This window comes from Camponotus vicinus, unplaced genomic scaffold (assembly GCF_025532165.1).
Source record: "Camponotus vicinus isolate PSW18456_S1 unplaced genomic scaffold, iyCamVici1.0 SCAF_4, whole genome shotgun sequence".
Lineage (NCBI taxonomy): Eukaryota > Metazoa > Arthropoda > Insecta > Hymenoptera > Formicidae > Camponotus > Camponotus vicinus.
This window is the reverse complement of record NW_028141976.1, coordinates 1544627-1563097: the sequence shown is the minus strand read 5'-3', so window position 1 is coordinate 1563097 and position 18471 is coordinate 1544627. Positions and strand designations below refer to the sequence as shown.

Here is an 18471-nt window from a genome sequence, read left to right as displayed (position 1 = left end):
GGATTACCTATACTTGGTTGCAATAAAAATATGTTTGCAAATAAAATTTCTTACTGGCTCAACGTTACTGGACCATCGTATAACGTCGATACTGCATGTAGCTCGAGCCATTTCGCTATGGTGGAAGCTTACAATTTGATTCGATCTGGGATTTGCGACGCGGCTATTGTCGCTAGTGTCAATTTGTGCATTCATCCTTTTGCGACTCACCAGTTTTATCGTCTGGGTAATGTGAAAAATAATATTATGTTCAAAGATGTTGTATTCGAGATTGTTAACCCTTTCGCTGCTATAGGCGCCTTTAGGCGCTTTAAAACTTTTGTCATGTAGGCGCCTTAAGGCGTGCAATTGTTATTCTCAAGATGATGCTGTTGGCATCTTTAGGCGTTCAATATTTTTATTACTCAAATATCTTCATACTAGTAACTAATATGCTTTGCACAACAGAGAGAAGTTTATAAAATTTTATAAACTTTGTCGTGTATCGGTCACGACTAAATATGTGTCGTCTGTCACACGCGCTCCGCATTAGGCCGATATTACATTTGTCGTACGACAAATGTTTTTAGCACGTTGATTGGTTGCGGAATAATAATTTTTTGAATCTCTAGAAATTTTCTTAGCCTTAGACTTTGCCGCAGCGAAAAGATTAAATGGTATAACTTATTTATTGATGCATTATTTAATACAATATTTGATCTGATAGTTTCTCTTTTCAAAATATACTAATATAACTGATTCACTTATTTAACATATTTATCAGTTTTCAAATATTTTACATATTTATCAAAGTTTTCAGATATCTGATATATTAATTAAGATACCGAGAATAAAAACGTAAATTACATTTTTTATATTCAATCGAAATAAAGTATTCATATTATTTTAGGAGTTTTATCTAGCGATGGCTACTGTAAACCTTATGATGTAGAAGGTGCCGGTTACATGCGTAGCGATGCGGCTGCAGTAGTATACTTGCAAAAAGCAAAAGATGCAAGAAGAATTTATGCGACTTTTATTTATGGTAAAACCAACTGCGATGGTTTTAAAGAAGAAGGAATTACCTTTCCATCATTAGATAAACAAAAAATGTTATTGGAAGAATTTTACAAAGAATGTAACGTTTCGCCTGTTGAGCTATCTTACCTAGAAGCTCATGCAACTGGCACTCTAGCCGGCGATCCCGTGGAGCTTCAAGCAATCGACGAAATTTTATGCAGCACGAGAGATTTTCCGCTATTAATAGGTTCAGTAAAATCGAATATTGGACATTCTGAAGCGACTAGCGGTCATTGTCAAATTGCAAAGGTAAGGTTTACAACAAAGATTTACAAAATAGAGTTAATACATTTATGTAATCTAATGCAATATATAAACTTATGTATTTTTTTATTTAACTGTCATTTTGATTATTTATTATAATTATTATTTATTAATTAATTATTATAATTAATATTTATTGATTATTTATTATAATTGAAGAACTAAAATATTATTATCTATATGCATTATAACAAATATATTTATCTTGCAAAGGTTTTAATGGCGATGGAAACTGGTATAATCCCTCCTACTATACATTTTAAACATCCACGAAAGAATTTGACTGCTATCATTGAAGGAAGAGTAAAAATAGTCACTGAACCGACAGAATGGAAGGGTGGCTACGTCGGTATTAATTCCTTCGGATTTGGTGGTGCTAATGGCCATTTATTATTTAAATCAAATCCGAAAATTAAAGTCAATGAAACGAATAATAATTCTCCTAAGCTGATAGTTATATCTGGACGTACCGAAGAAGCAGTTAAAATCATGTTAGATGACGTAAGTATATATTACTACTAAATAATTTAACGCAAAGAATAAAAAATATATTAATACGAAATAAAAAGTAAAAATGATTTAAAAAATTGTTTGTTAATGCGGCTCTTGTTTAGCCGTGTGCATGGCACGTATTTTCTCTTTTGGTTACTTGCCTTGATGCGCGTGAAATAAAACTATTCACGTTTATTACAAGAAAAAAAAGCTTTATTTCGTTATATACTCTTTACTGCCTCGCAGTCACGCGCTAACAACTCTCTGGCGCCCTTTTTCAGGCTTAACAACTCACACAAAAATCTTGAACGCCTCTTACGGCAATCACTGAAACTATTGGCCAACGGCCTAAACATTGTTTATATAAAGAGTTTTGAAAAATCATTGTTATAATTTAAATTATATTTAATTAAAATATATTAATCATAAATCATAAAATCATAAATCATAATCATTAAATTATTAATTTTCATAATGAGATCTAGATATAAAGTCACAGAGATAGATTCAAATTGGTTTCAATGAAAAAAGAGTAGAATATTATATGAATAGATCTAACAGTAAGACATATTAAAATCGATTATTCTCGAAACGCATAATCCTTTAATATATTAATATACCTATTTGTATGAAGTTACTAAATAATACCCAACATAGTAACGAAATAAATTATAGAATATTTTAAAGGCACTCAGGTTTTTCAAAATCAAATATATAAAAACATTTATTTAACTAGTTTCTAATTATAATTAACTTGAAAGAAGAATAATCTATTAAAATGTTATAAGATAATTATACTTTTATGATTATAATAACTAATATATCTTTATAGATACAGAGTCGGTCAATAGATGTAGAATATATATCTCTCCTGCATCGTATTTATAGCGGCAATATAAAAGATCATCCCTACAGAGGATACATAATTGCTGGATCCAAAATAACTGATAATGCAATAATTAAAAGGAGATATAACTTATATGCGAAAAGACCGATTTGCTTCATATTTTCTGGAATTGGATCTCAGTGTTTTAACATGGGCAAGTAAATCATTATATATTACAATGTAATAATTATTATTAAGATGTTTATTTGCAATTAACGTTTAACAATTTTTAAATTATACATATATATTCTTATATGTAATAAAATTAACAATTATAATAATTCTAATCTTTTATAATTTTTGAATAATTGCCTAAATTACATTTAGATGTAAAACTCTATCCTTGATACGAACCATAAATTAAAATATAATAATGATACTATAGAAAGCATGTGCAAAACAAAGACAAGCAATTTCTAGAGATTTCATTTATATATATTTAGATTAATTATATAAAAATATTACATTATTTTTAAAATAATTTATCAACAAAGTTGTGTTACATAATTATATCCTTTTAAATATTGATACATACATATATATAGGTCGAGCTTTAATGGAATTTCCAGTATTCGCTGAAGCAATTCAAAAATGCGATACTGTTTTGAAACCTTATGGTATATTTATCTCAGATATTCTAATAAATAAAGACAAATATATTCTCGATAACGTAGTTAATTTATTTGTAGGCCTTATTGGATTACAGGTATAAACAAAAATATATTGTCTATATAAATCGCGGAATTTTTCTGTATTATCTAATGAAGCGCCGTTATCTTTAAGGATCAGTATTTCATAAAAAACTCAAAATTCTTGTAAAAGAATTGAAATTGAAAAAAGTCGTTCATATGTTGCGTAATTGTATGCAAAAAGTTAAATTTGTAATATTTTATAATATTACTTTTTATTTAAAAGAATAATAGAAAATGTTGAAATATATAAAAAAAATTACGTATATTACAGATCGGAATAGTTGATCTCTTAATTAGTATTGGTATTACTCCTGATATTATAACGGGTCATTCCATTGGCGAATTGGTTTGTGGATATGCCGATGGATGTTTGACGACCGAAGAAACCATCATGTTGGCTTATTATGTCGGTTTAGCATTTCTTAAGTCAAAAATTATAGATGGCTTGATGGCTGAAATTAATTTAGATTTTAAAACTATGAAGAATATGTGTCCATCGGATATCGATGTAGCTTGTTACAATAGTTCGCATAATTATATTGTGAGTGGACCAACAAGATCTGTGAGAGAATTCCTCGCTAAGCTACAGGTTTGAAAATACTTAAAAAGTACAAATAATATATCTATGCTTATAACGTTGAATTAAATAAATGAGTTTATTAAAAAAAATTTATTTCTGTTTAGAATGGCAACATTTCTGTAAAAGAAATTTCCTGTGGACATGTACCTTTTCATAGTCGTTACGTCGAGCCTGCGAAAGTTAAACTTTTGGAATACTTGAATCAGATATTGCCACAGAAAGCCTCTCCAAGCTCAAAATGGTTAAACACGTTGAATGAATCCTATGAATGGTTCAGCACATCTCCAAATATCTCGTATCTAGCAAAATATTATACAAATAATCTGTTAGCTCCGGTAGTATTTTCAGAAACTGTGCGTTTTATTCCAAACGATGCGGTGACGATTGAAATAGCGCCGCACGACATTCTACAATACATTCTTATAGATTCGTTAAAGGAAACTGTAACAAATGTCGCGTTATATAAATTCTCTCACAAACCAAACGTTGAAATATTCTTACACGGAATTGGAAAACTTTATAATGCAGGATTACAGCTGCACATCGCAAATTTATATCCGGAAGTTAAATTTCCTGTGAGTCGCAATACACCGATGATTTCTCATCTTATAAGGTAAATTTTGCTTAATGTAACATAAGATTCTTCAACGTTATATTTACTAGAGAAAAATAGCAGAATTAAAAAAAGTAGAAAATTACATTGCATTATTTTTAACGACGTCAAACACTAATACGGCTAATGTTTCATATATTGTTAAATTAATAACACATTAATAACACAGATGGGATCATTCCGAAGATTGGTATGTATACCATTATTTCGGACAAAGAAAACTTGACATTGGGGAAGCAATTGTTATCATTAATTTATTAGATGAAGAATTTATATATATGACCGGGCATGTTATTAATAGAAAAAATTTATTACCGGCTACAGGATATCTTTTCCTGATATGGCAAATGATCGGCTGGTTAAAAAAGCAAAATCATCTCGATATACCTATCGCATTTGAAGATATCAATTTCCTACATCCTACAGTTCTGTCAAAGCAAAATCCAGTCGATTTAACTCTTATGATCCAAAAAGGTAACTTGTACAATTAAAATAATTTTATGATCTAGATATATAAAAAGATAAAAATTTTTTAAGACATAAAATATGAATAAGCGAAAAAATTCAGTTGAGAAAAACAAATTAAGAAAAGATTTGTATTTAATAAACAAATTATTAACAGTTTGCCAATAAAATAGCAGCAGATTTGAGCAGAAATTGCAGTATATTGCATTAAGCTTGTAGTCTAAGAAAGTTGGTAAACATAATATAATCAAGAAATCTTAGTTTCTACTGTCAATTTACAATAAAAAAAAAAATGTAAAAAATATTGTAAACCTGTTGATTTGTTTAATTTTTATATATTTCATTATTATTTTTATTTTTGCTATTTTAATTAATGTATTGTTAAAATCTATGCTCGAAAGATTTAATTTAGAGATACGATAGCTAAGTTAATTTTTTGTAATTCATTAAAACCTTTGGTTACTCAAAATATCTAAGTTTCTAACGTAAATGCACATCAGATCTACCGCGTATTTGATCATTAATAATGCTATGCGAACATTCATTTAACTTGCAAATTGTATACAATGATTGGTATTTCCTTTACACACTATTTCATTTCCACGGTTCAAGGTCGGCTGGAATTTATTCTTCGTTAAAAACATCCTCTCGTTATGAAACATAGAATTTCGTTATAAAACATGGAATAGAATTTCCGTTTGTAAATTAAATCTTCATACGAAAAACTGGTAATTGTATTCTTATAGATAATTGCAAATTCGAAATAATCGAAGGGGACAGTGCTGTGGTCACTGGAACAGTACAAATTCCAGTTAATATTGAAGACGAGAAAATATGTAGCACATTTGTTGATCGAAACGATAATGATAAAGAGGAGATGAATATGAAAGATATTTACAAACAGTTGAAACTTCGTGGTTATCAATATACCGGCGAATTTCGTGGATTAAGAAGCGCGTCAATCACAGGAAAGAATGGTCATATTGCCTGGACTGACAATTGGGTAACATTTATGAATAGTATGTTACAGATAATGATTTTAGGGCAGAATTTGAGAAGCCTTTTTGTACCAACAAGAATTCGTAAAGTGATAATCGATCCAAAATCTCACATGAAACATATTGAAAAACTTTCAAATGAAGAAGCACGTAAGTTTACAATATTACAAATGGACACAATATTTAATCGAATATTATTTTTTGAAAAATATATACTTGATATGCTGTTGTCTTTATATCCGCAGAAGTCCTTGTACAAAATTATAAACACTTAGATGTTTTGATATCTGGAGGAATAGAAATACACGGCCTCGTAGTTGCAGCTATATCTCGTCGATAAAATGTAGCCAATTCCGTTTTTGAAGAGTACAAGTTTGTTGCTCATCGAGATCTAAATGTGATATCTTTGCAAGATGCAATAAGAATGTCGGTGTACGTTGCACTTGAGTGTCATAACATGATAAACGTAAAAATCATCGAATTTATCGAAAATAGCGATCAAGTGATGCCGGAGAATTTAAGTTCTTTACATGTTTATAAAATTTTAGACGACTTACCGAAAATTTGTTACAATATCAAAGTAGCGATCAACACACGATTCAAAGATATATCTTTGCCCGACAATATTTCTACGATGGAATTTAATAAGCTGACAGAAAATGAAAATTGTTTGATGATCATAGGTTTCGGAATTTTAACAAAAAATAGAAACGATTTATACGAACAATTGTTGTCTGCCATAATGCCAAAGGGATTTCTTCTGACATTGGAAGAGTTAGATGCTATTTACGATTATTCATGTCTGGACAAATATAGATTAAAAGTAATTTTAGAAAAACGCACCAACGATAAGACAATTATATTATTAAGAAAAATACAAGATTTTAAGACGAATCAGCAGATTGTGCATATAAACAATTACGAATTCTCGTGGATAAATAAGATTAAATCATTCATGAACGTAGAAAATAACAATACAAATATGAGAATTATAATTATCGCAGAAGGGGACTTCGAATGCGGTCTACTCGGCCTTGTTAATTGTTTGCGAAAAGAACCGGGCGGTGAAATGATTAGAAGTGTATTTATCCAAGATAGGGATGCGCCTGCTTTTTCATTGCAAGAATCGTTATACATGAGGCAGCTACAACTGGATTTACCTATCAATATTATACGTTCCGGCATTTGGGGATCCTACAGACATTTTCCATTACCATTATTAGAACCAAAATTCGTAGAGAGTGCTTATGTTTCTCAAATGGTACGATTTCAAGAAGATTCGAAATTTAGAAAAATTGAAATAGTGATAATTTGTGATACTTTCCTTCATAAATTAAGTAATAGTTTTTTTCTTACTGTAACTTTAAGAAGATTAAAATAATTTATTATATTTATTTATTTTAGGTGCGAGGTGATCTGAGTACTCTTTGTTGGATGCAAAGTAGGATATCTTTTGTCAACAATAATGAGGAAAATCTAGTAAGAGTGGTCTATGCATCTATCAATTTTAAAGATGTCATGATAGCTAGCGGTAGACTCACCGAATCTATTACAACCGAGCGAAATAATAATTCTTTAATTGGAATAGAATTTGTTGGTTTTAATAAAACTGGGCAAAGAATAATGGGATTATGTTCAACGGGGTAAGTGAATATTGGGTAGTGATAGAATCTTAATATGTGTGTGAATATATTCTTTAAAAATAAACGATATAAAATAAATGTTTTATATTTAAATTAGAAACGTTTTTGATGAAGTAAGAAATGAAAAAATTTTACATGCCTCTTTTTAATATATTATTCGCAAAAAATATTTCTTCAACATTCTTATATTTTATTATAATATTTTTATATGATTTTCTAAATTATATTATTTTCAGCGGAATGACAAATATTTGCATAGCTGACAAACATCTTAGTTGGATTATACCCGACAAATGGACGTTGGAAGACGCCGCGACGATTCCTTGTGTATATAGCACGTGCTATTATGCTTTGTATTTGAGCGGTAAAATGAAAAAAGACGACAAAGTGTTGATTCACTCTGGTACGGGAGGTGTTGGTCAAGCTGCCATCCATCTTGCTCTTTACGAGGGTTGCGAAGTGTTTACGACGGTTGGAAATATCGAAAAACGACACTTTATAAGAGAAACGTTTTCTTCTATTCCCGAGGATCACATCGGAAACTCTCGCGATACAAGCTTCGAACAAATGATTTTTCAGGGAACGAGAGGAAGCGGAGTGGATATCGTATTGAATTCTTTAGCTGAAGAGAAACTACAAGCGTCCATCCGTTGCTTAGCAAAGGATGGTCGTTTTCTCGAGATTGGAAAGTTTGATATAGACTCCAATAATCCTTTAGAAATATTTGCGTTTTCAAAAGGCATTAGTTTTCATGGCATTTTCTTGGATAAGTTTTTTTCTGCAAAACCAGAGAGAAAGGCAATAATACGGAACAAGTTAACGGAAGGCTTAAAGAATGGCGCCATCAAACCGTTATGCAGAAAAGTCTTCGAAAAGGATGAAGTAGAAATTGCTTTTAGATATATGGCTGCTGGAAAGCATATTGGAAAGGTATGATCGTTTTTTTAGTATACGTACAATGGAGGAAATATAATTAGAAGTGAAATATTAAATTCTCAAAAAAATGCATACAGTTTTTGTTTTCTTTGTATTATCTATAATATTAGAGAATTATTTAACTTGAATAAACATCACTCTTAAGAGTACTCTATTAAGAGTAACATCACTCTTAATAGAATAATATCTCGCCAAATTGTGACATACCACGCAATGAATTTCTTTTAGCAGTAAAATTTATATTGGATTCATCCTTTTTCACCTTTAACGATATCACTTACAAACAATCCTTTGGCACCCCGATGGGCTCCCCCCTGTCTCCTATCGTAGCCGACATACTGTTACAGGATTTAGAAAATAAAGCGCTTCATTCCTTAAAATTTACCCCCCCCCCATTTTTATTTAAGGTATGTGGATGATATTATTTTAGCTATTCCTCCTTCTTTTTTTAATCATACTCTTGACACTTTTAATTCTTTCCATCCTCGTCTACAATTCACAATGGAAATTGCTGAAGACAATAAAATTAACTTTTTAGATGTGACTTTAATATCTGACAATAACTTTTTAATTTTTGACTGGTATCATAAAGATACCTTTTCCGGTAGATACCTGCACTTTTTGTCTCAGCATCCTCTTTGCCAAAAAAGAGGCACAATAATTGGTCTGATAGACAAGGTTTTCCGTTTGTCTCACTCTGTTTATCATTATAAAGATATTAAAATGGCCATCAACATTCTTTTGAACAATGGATGTCCTTTAAATTTTATTTTCCACACATGGTTGGACCGCCTTAAAAACACCTTTTTAAATTAGATTCCTTAGTGAATAATACTCATGTCACAAATACAAGTGATCCCATTACGTATTTCACTATACCATATGTTCCTTCAATTTCCGAGCGTTTCAAACATATCGTTAAAGATTTGAATGTTCGACTCTCGTACTATAGTATTAATAAAATGAAAAGTTTCATCAGGGTTCATAAGGACTCTCTTCCTACCTCTAATTCCATAAATGTTATATACAAATTAAATTGCATTGATTGCGATGCATCCTATGTTGGACAAACTAACAGACAACTGCATACCAGAATCAACGAACATCGCAGTCATATTAGACGTAACACTAATACTCAATCTGTCATCACTAATCACAGGGTTGGTTTCGATCATGCTTTTAATTGAGATGAGGTTCAGATTTTAGATCGGGAACCTTTTTTGAATAAAAGATTGATTTCTGAAATGCTATTTATCAAAAGACAAAAAAATGATCTAAATTTGCAAACGGATACTGAACGTTTACCAGAAATTTATTTAAACATTTGTCAACAATTTGCCAAAAATTTAACACAGTTTTCTATCATAATAAATAGATCTGCGACTTTGCGTATGTGTATATTTATATATTATTTGACTCGCTTTATCGTTTATAAATAAGTCACATCTATCCGTTAAAGACTAGTCGATCTTTGTCTTCGGAGATGTTGAGTTGTCTCCATTCGTTTCCAACGGTTCGTCATTGTTTTCGATGCCTGGAAGTAAGTCTTAATTTCGTAGTTTTAACTTCTTAACTTTTTAATTTTTAATTCTTTATGATTCTATATTTAGTTTATATTTATTTAAATTATTCTTATTGTTGTTGACTTTTAAAAAATTGACATAAAAATTTCTTAACCTCTTAACATTTCAAGTTTAATTTTATTACTTATTTCTATCTTTGTTCACATTAGTTTACATTATTTATTTAATTTATTTCACTTTGTTTTTTATTTTCACATAATTTTTTCTTTGACAAATTTGACTGATTTTATTACAGGCATCGTCGAAATAATAAGATACCGAGACATTTATTATTACTTTAGACGGCACCCTTTGTAATTGACTCCGATATAAAACATTTTGTTACTTTTTATCACATCATCACATTTGCGCTGAAGATGTTCCAAAAATAGGGTCAAAACGTTCGCTAACTTTTCTTTGTAATTTGTTCCATATTTATTTGATTGTATAATAAATAACTGTGTTATAAGATCGACACTCGACTCGTATTGCCATTAAAACTGATTTGTTTAAACATCACTCTTGTTTCCTATTTATATTTTGAAATGCAAACATTTCTATGCTAAGAATATTTCTGTCTATTTTCCTTAATTAAAACTTAATATTGAACGTAAGTTGTGACGCAAACTTTTTTACTTTAAATATTTCTATCCAGAGATTTTAAAATTAAACAGCTTTTTTGATGTATCCTACCTTCTTAACTATGTTGTAATATGTAAAAGTTATTCATTGTGCTTCTTTCCTCTTTACGTTCATTTGGAAAAACTCTCTTTCTTTTTTTATTGATTCTTTTAAATTTTTTTCTATTTTTTTATTGTACAATTACATTTTATTTGACAATTTATTCATTCTTATAGGTTTTTATCTATAATCTTCATTTTTTCTAATAGCTTCTCGTCTTTTATGTTCTTCTTACTTCTTTTTTCTGACACTTCAAAATATAATATAATATTATTTATAGGTAATGATAAAAGTTCAAGCAGAAGATGAACTGGATGCACCTATACTTGCGCATCCCCGGTACTACTGCCTGGAACACAAATGCTATATCGTTATAGGTGGTCTGGGTGGTTTCGGTCTAGAATTAATTGATTGGTTAATTTTACGTGGCGCAAGAAATCTAGTATTGACTTCGCGAACTGGGATAAAAAACGGTTATCAGCAATCAAGAATAACGTTATGGCAATCTTACGGTGTGAATGTTCAAATCGTTACAGCTGCTGATACTTCGAAATACGAAGACTGTAAATCTATATTGCAATTTGCCGAAAAACTAGGTCCCGTGGATGCTATATTCAATCTCGCAGTTGTGTTGAAAGATAACATATTCAAGAATCAGTCTCCACAAGCATTCGAAGATTCCTTTATATCAAAGGCATGGACGACGAAAAGGATGGACGAATTATCGAGAACAATTTGTCCCCAGCTCCGACATTTTGTCGTTTTTTCTTCTGTTTCATGCGGAAGAGGTAACGCGGGCCAAACAAATTACGGAATGGCAAATTCCGTAATGGAAAGAATTTGTGAAAGAAGAATGAAAGAAGGTTTACATGGTTTGGCTATACAGTGGGGCGCGATTGGTGACGTTGGACTTATCGCAGATATGCAAGAAGACGACAAAGAACTTGTCATTGGTGGTACATTGCAACAAGAAATATTCTCCTGCTTGGACACATTAGAAGCGTTCTTGCTACAAGATCGGTCAATCGTAAGCAGCATGGTTGTTGCTGAGAAAAAAAAAGGTTCCGGCCAAGCAACGAATCCATTTGAAGCGGTTGCAAACATTATGGGTGAGTTCAGAAGTATTATGTAAAAGATTTGCTTATACAATGTAACGATGTGTCCACGCACCATTACTAATATTTTCCTATTTTCCTAATAAAATATATATTCCCGTTAACACGTTTTGCTTTTTCTGTCTTACCCGCTATTTTCCTGACACGCATTAGCTATCTCGCTCGCAACCATATACGCTCGCTTGCTATCTCGCTCGCACGCTCGCTTTCTCGCTTGCTCATACCGCTTTGCGCATGCTGTCTCGCTCACTCGCTCGCCCGACTATTCGTTTCCCTTTCGCAGTCGTATCCCTACCTGAGCGACTCGCCAGGTAGGGGAATCCCTGATCAAGTATACAAGCCGACACGAGGTGTTTCTCGGCATCGGGTGTCTCCGGTTTTGGGGTCTCCAGTTCAGATCGAGGTGTTTCTCGACTCCCGCCGGATGTCTCCGGCTTCCTGACACCAGTCCCGGTCGAGGTGTTCCTCGATCCACCGGGTGTCTCCGGTTCCCAGTACCAGTCCTGATCGAGGTGTTCCTCGACCCACCGGGTGTCTCCGGTTTCTTGAACCAGTCCGAGACTATGTGTCTCCCGACTCACCGGGTATCTCCGGTTTCCCGTACCTGTCCGAGTCGAGGTGTCTCTCGGCTCAACGGGGTGTCTTCGGCTTCTCTGAGCTGTCCTGACACTGAGCCCCGTCGACAATACGCTAGTCCTAAGATCCGTATTTCCATGTCCCGAGTATCTCCAAGATACGGCTAGTAGTCCGTAGAGATAAATGATGTATTTCCGTGCCGTTCCGTGTACCTGCATTATACCGCTTGTATCTGTAAGATTTTACTAGACTTTCTGTAGAAATAAGTTACGTGTTTCCGTGCCGTTCCGAGTACCTGACAATATACCTTATACGCGCTAGTAGTACCGTAGAGATAAGTTACGTGTTTTCTGTGTACCTGAAAGATACCGCTTGCACGCGCCAGTACTTTCCGTTTCCGTTATCTGCTTGTATCGTAGAATTAGATTTCACACATACAGCGTCATATAAATATACGTTCACACCTACACATGCACACATGTACACACTCACTGTAAATAATTCAGAAATAATAAACATTTATTAGTGAGTAAGATCGCAATGTTCGCACAAGTTTGAGTCTCCCCTTCTCTCGAATCTTGACGATCGGACGAGCCAATCTGGAGCGTCGAGAAAGATGACCGTGTATCGTTTCAACAAAATAAATTTTTATTGCATAAATGTACATTTTAATAATTATTATACTGCAGTTTTCAAGATTAGATAAGATTAAATTAAAATTATGTGTAAATATTTAATTCGTTCTCTAATTTTTAAAATAGGATTGAAAAATCCAAACGTGGTGGCACCAAACGTATCACTGGCTGAACTAGGCATGGATTCAATGATGGCAGTGGAGATTAAACAGACACTGGAGAGAGAATTCGATATTTTATTGACAGCACAAGATATTCGAAATCTCACTTTTACAAAACTTAGAAAATTAACAAATACAGCTGAACAAGAAAAGATGTGCCGAGAAGATGACATTGAAATTAATGTAAATGATTTGGACAGTTTAAAAATACTGACTAGAAAGCTTAACGATTCAGACTTCAGTCCAGACATTTATGTAAAACTCGCTACAGAAAGGAAAGTTGCTGGGAGTGAAATATTCCTTATACCAGGAATCGACGGCTCTGCAAGTGTATATAAACTGATAGGATCGAAAATTAAATCTTCGGCAATATGTTTGCAACACGGTATACTCAATATGCCGGGTGTTACTCGTTCAGTAATGAAATCAGCAGCATATCTTCTGCCTGTACGAAATTATAATATAATTTATTTGAGATCTTTATTTAAATTATTATGTATTTAAACTTTAAACAATGATATATATTTGATTATATATACGCATAAGCGCATGCATGTATGCACGCCATGTTTACGTACAGTTTCATACATGTTTGCCTATTTTTCTAGCACGTATTAGAGAAAATACAAAGTCAAAAAGGATTTCTAATTGTCGGTTATTCATTTGGATCATTAATTGCCATCGAATTAGCGAGATTATTAGAAGCTAAGAATTTCTCCTGACGTTTAATATTTATAGATGGAGCTCCTGATCTAATGAAGTCATTGGTTGAGAAATTTTTTTATTATATTACAGAACAAGAGCTACAAAATAGCATTTTACTTCATTTAATAAATTTGTATCTTGACTATAACAATAAAATGGTTAGTCAATTATTGAAAATATATTATGACAATTAAATAAATGACTTTTTATTGCAAAAATTATTTATTTAATTATTTTTTTCATATGTATAGCTAATAAAAACAGTATATAGTTAATAAAATGAGATGAAAAATTATGAAATAATTTATTAGAATATATTTTAAAATTATAAAATAAACTAAATTTTCTATTATATTATTAGGTGTACAACTTTGCTTCCGCCGTTTTCCTATAGATGGCTTTAGCGGTAAGTAGTGGTCGAAATAAATAGATCATAGACGTCATGCAATAAACTTGGGCATCTGTCAACATAACCCCATAGAAACATTAGTCGATTTGTGTCTGCATCATAAAGTTATTCTCGATTGAAAATGTCAGTTTACGAGCCAAATTCTCGTCATTTGCGGGAGGTTTTAATTTTCTGCTTCAATATGAAGAAATCTGCGGCTGAGGCTCATCGAATGCTCTCAAATACTTATGGTGAGGCCGCTATTAGTGAAAGAACGTGTCGTGAGTGGTTTCAACGTTTCAAGAACGGTGATTTTCACGTCGAAGACCGGCATAGCGGTGGAAGAGAGAAGGTTTTCGAAGATGCAGAATTGGAGGCATTACTTAATGAAGACTCGTGTCAAAGTCAAGAAGAATTAGCACGATCATTGGGAGTGACTCAACAAGCAATTTCAAAACGCCTCAAAGACATGGGAATGATTCAGAAGCAAGGAAATTGGGTGCCGTACGGGTTGAAACCGAGAGATGTTGAACGGCGTTTGTTTGCTTGTGAACAGTTGCTTGAAAGGCAAAGACGGAAGGGATTTCTGCATCGCATTGAGACTGGGGGCGAAAAATGGGTTCATTACGATAACCCCAAGCGCAGAAAATCATGGGGATATCCCGGCCATGCTTCCACGTCGACGGCTAAACCGAATATTCACGGCTCCAAGGTCATGCTCTGTATTTGGTGGGACCAGCTCGGCGTAGTGTATTATGAGCTATTAAAACCGACTGAAACAATCACAGGCGATCGTTATCGAACACAATTAATGCGTTTGAGCCGAGCATTGAAAGACAAACGGCCGCAATACAACGAGAGACACGATAAAGTGATTTTGCAGCATGACAATGCTCGACCCCATGTTGCGAAAGTGGTCAAGACATACTTGGAAACGTTGAAATGGGAAGTCCTACCCCACCCGCCGTATTCTCCAGACGTTGCTCCCTCTGACTATCACTTGTTTCGATCAATGGCACACGGCCTGGCTGACCAGCACTTCCGGTCTTATGAAGAAGTAAGAAATTGGATCGATTCGTGGATCGCTTCAAAAGATGACTAGTTTTTTCAACGCGGGATTCGTACGCTGCCCAAAAGATGGAAGAAAGTAGTGGCCAGCGATGGACAATACTTTGAATCATAAATGTATAACCAGTTTTTTACAATAAAGCCTCGAATTTCGGAAAAAAAACGGCGGAAGCAAAGTTGTACACCATATATTTTATATAATCTAAATTACAAAGGTTTTGTAAGTTTCTTTAACGTAATTTAGATTAGATGAAATAACATAATATAGCATAAGCATGTTATTTTAGTCTCAGTTTAAAATACAGATTGTCATTTTGTTGTTATCATTTTATTATATTAATACAATATTATTATTTACAGCTTGCATTAGAATTAAATAAGTGCAATACGTGGGAAGAGAAATTAGAATTACTTACTACAAGCTTTTCGAAGGATATCAATGAATTAACTGTTGAAAATCAGAAATTGTTATGTTCGACGTATTACGATCATATAATTGCTATACAAGATTATAATATAATATCATTGCCACGTCTTAAATCACCTATAACCTTATTAAAACCCACACTTGCGCCTATCACTGTTACTGGAGAAGATTATGGTCTACATAAGGTAAATTTGATTAGAGCGTAATATTTTGTCATTTCTAAGATTATTTTTATAAATATGTAACGGTCGTATTTTCGGACGTTTTCTTGGTAGCGCGGATAGGTCGCCGGTGCAAGGTTCGTTGGAAAGAAAATACGCGGTGTGTTTTAAACGAACGTATTTATTCGAATATAATAGTGTACAGAGTATGTGTATGCGAATGTGTGTGTGTGTGTGTGTGTGTTTAATAATTTCGCTGGTTGATTACTAACGCGACAAATGCAGTTTTCGTCGTTAATTCCGGTCTTTGATCGCGAACAGCTGTTTGGATTTACGGCGCGCGAGACAGCGCGTGTTTTTGCGGCGCTTTTTCCGCGAGGAATCCCCGCGGTTCTTGGAACCCTCGGGTTCTCGGATTCGACGGTTGCTTTCGCGAGAATTATTATTTCCTCGATGAGCCGATTTAAAGTTCGCGTTCGGTCTACTATAATCGATGCGCTTTAATCACAGCGGCGGATGCCGTGATAATTCTATGCGCGTGTTGCGCTTTGACGGCGGCGGCGGAGGCCGCGATATTCGGATGCGCTTAGACGTTCGGTGATAGAACACGCGGCGGCGGAGGCCGCGATAAACGGATGCGCTTACGTGTTTGGTACAAAATACGCGGCGGCGGAGGCCGCGATAAACGGATGCGCTTATGCGTTCGGTACAAACTACGCGGCGGCGGAGGCCGCGATAAACGGTTGCGTTTATGCGTTCGGTAATAACATACGCGGCGGCGGAGACCGCGCTAAACGGTTGCGCTTCTGCGCTCGGTGCGGTTGATACGTGCGGCGGCGGAGGCCGCGATGATCAAATGCGCGTATGCGTTGAAGTGCGCGAGATAGGATCGCGTCGCGAAGGATGGTGATCGCGTTGCAGCTGGGTCGAGAGCACTCGACTCGGGGCGGCTCTGAGCTCCACCTTCCGTGATGGCCCAGCTGCGGATTAGGCGGTTTGCACTTGTACTTCGGAATCGAGATCACTCGGCTAAGACGGAGCGCGCTCCACCTTTCGTCCTCTGTAATTAGTGCCTGGTAGGATTTCTGGATTGCTGCTGAAGCGTACTGCTTAGAGCGGATCAGGAATATGGTGATTAGACGCCGAGATGTGCCCTTTTTATACCGACTAATTGCCCGCGTCGGCGCGCGGCGGTATAACCCCTTCCGAACGGTTTTTCGGAAACGGTACGGTCGGGTCCGTTCGGAGGGGTTCGGGTTGTGCGCCGAACGCGGGTTTTCGCCGGTCGGCGGTTCGGGCCACCTCGGCTCTGATCGGCGATGTTCGGCCGTTTTGAGCCCTTAACGGCTCTGGGCCGTAATGAGAACGATTAAAAGATGGGTGCACCGCGCTCCTGCCTCTGCCCGGCGGGTGTTCTGCCGGGCGGCAGCTTCCGGCTGATGTTCTGCCGGGAATCAGGAACGATGCATCGGGGTGCATCGTTACAAATAAAAAATATTTTTAGGTTACTGAAAGTGCAGTACAAATACATTACGTGGAAGGTACTCACATCACAATAATGGACAAGGACGAAGTAGTATCACTTATTAATGAATTATTGTAAATTATAAAAATATGAATAAAAAGAGAGAACTGTACGCGTTTTCTCTAACAATGATTCTATTACAACAATAAAAGGATATAAAGATAAACCTGAACCAATAATAAACAATAATATTGCTATTTGAATGTCTCAATTCCAAATGATAAGATTCAGCTAATTTTATTATTTAATTTGCACTTTATTATTTAATGTCACTAGTCACTACTCAAAATGCGGTTAAATTACACATGTCACTATAATGTCATATGTCATTAATATCTTAGAGCGCCGCTAACGCAATCTTCTGTCGAGAGAGAAACTATACGTTTTCTCTTTTTGTGTTATGTAGATGTGCGTTGATGACGGTGATACACTGAAAAAAAAATTCTGGGTAAATCTATGAGATGCATTTAGTAATGCATTTTTTGAAATATTTAGTTTTTATCATCAAGTATGATAATAATAACAAAATATTTAGTAATAGTTATAAACATTTTCCAAAAATAGTTATAAATATTTTACGTTTAATTGAGTTCACTAAATATTAAAAATAATTAAATAATTTTGTCTTAATCACCTATACGTTTAGTTGAAACTATTTCACCACAGCGGTGGGTAACATTTATCAAGTTTGGATTATTATAACCAAGCCTTTTTTTCAGTGTAATAAAGATATATCTTAAATGAAAATTTCCATATTTGGACTTTGCATTTTGATTTCTTCATTTATAGATCACTCAGAACAAAAATGAAGATACTTTTTTCATACAAGTCGAACTCGC

At 34.1% G+C, this 18471-nt stretch overlaps 1 long non-coding RNA gene and 1 pseudogene across 2 annotated transcripts; one reads left to right on the top strand and one right to left on the bottom strand.

Annotated features, from left to right (window-relative positions):
- On the top strand, positions 1-18082 carry LOC145970961 (fatty acid synthase-like; annotated as a pseudogene). The gene is made up of 17 exons (XR_014438698.1): positions 1-226; positions 890-1308; positions 1537-1824; positions 2648-2855; positions 3247-3407; positions 3665-3982; positions 4078-4586; positions 4756-5060; positions 5798-6199; positions 6295-7310; positions 7454-7692; positions 7929-8622; positions 11152-11980; positions 13324-13805; positions 13967-14221; positions 15880-16131; positions 17612-18082. The product of XR_014438698.1 is annotated as a fatty acid synthase-like (transcript).
- On the bottom strand, positions 3574-5939 carry LOC145970962 (uncharacterized). The gene is made up of 5 exons (XR_014438699.1): positions 5642-5939; positions 4974-5091; positions 4475-4632; positions 4121-4272; positions 3574-3845 (listed from the first exon to the last, which is right to left on the bottom strand). It is a non-coding gene; the product is annotated as an uncharacterized LOC145970962 (long non-coding RNA).
- Positions 18083-18471: the final 389 nt, after the last annotated feature.